The 399-nt window shown below is 61.9% G+C and overlaps 1 protein-coding gene across 1 annotated transcript in view; it reads right to left on the bottom strand.

Moving 5' to 3' along the window:
• The window catches only part of NPDC1 (neural proliferation, differentiation and control, 1), a 51,479-nt gene that overhangs the window by 8,659 nt on the left and 42,421 nt on the right, over positions 1 to 399 (bottom strand). The window lies entirely within an intron of this gene.

Below are 399 nucleotides of genomic sequence, written 5' to 3'. Positions count from 1 at the left end.
CTTGGCTGCCCCCCCCACCCCCCCAACCCCCTGCCAGTCTTGCTTCTTCCTTCCCCACAGCCACAAAGGCTTAAAACAAAAATCCAAATCCTTTTTCTGAGCCTTCACCCCATGGAGGCCCAGGGTGAGATCCCAGCTGGCAGCCCGGGCTATCACAAGGAAACAAGTCCTCTTACTGGCACAGCCCACCATGGGGACCCAGGCCACAGGAGCACTGGAACTGTCTGCGCCCAAGAGCCCCGAAGGCCAGCAACCCTGGAAGGGGAAGGAACCAGTGCAGGGGCAGGGCAGAGCCTCCACTCCAGCGGGCACCACACAGGGTAGCATCAGAAGGTGCATCCCAGGAGCGATGCCAGTGCCTGCCTGAGCCTGCTCCTGCTCCTGCCCTGAGTGAGACCC

This window comes from Chaetura pelagica, unplaced genomic scaffold, assembly GCF_000747805.2.
Source record: "Chaetura pelagica isolate M959 unplaced genomic scaffold, ChaPel_1.0 scaffold252, whole genome shotgun sequence".
Classification (NCBI taxonomy): Eukaryota; Metazoa; Chordata; class Aves; order Apodiformes; family Apodidae; genus Chaetura; species Chaetura pelagica.
This window is presented reverse-complemented; position numbering and strand designations above follow the sequence as displayed.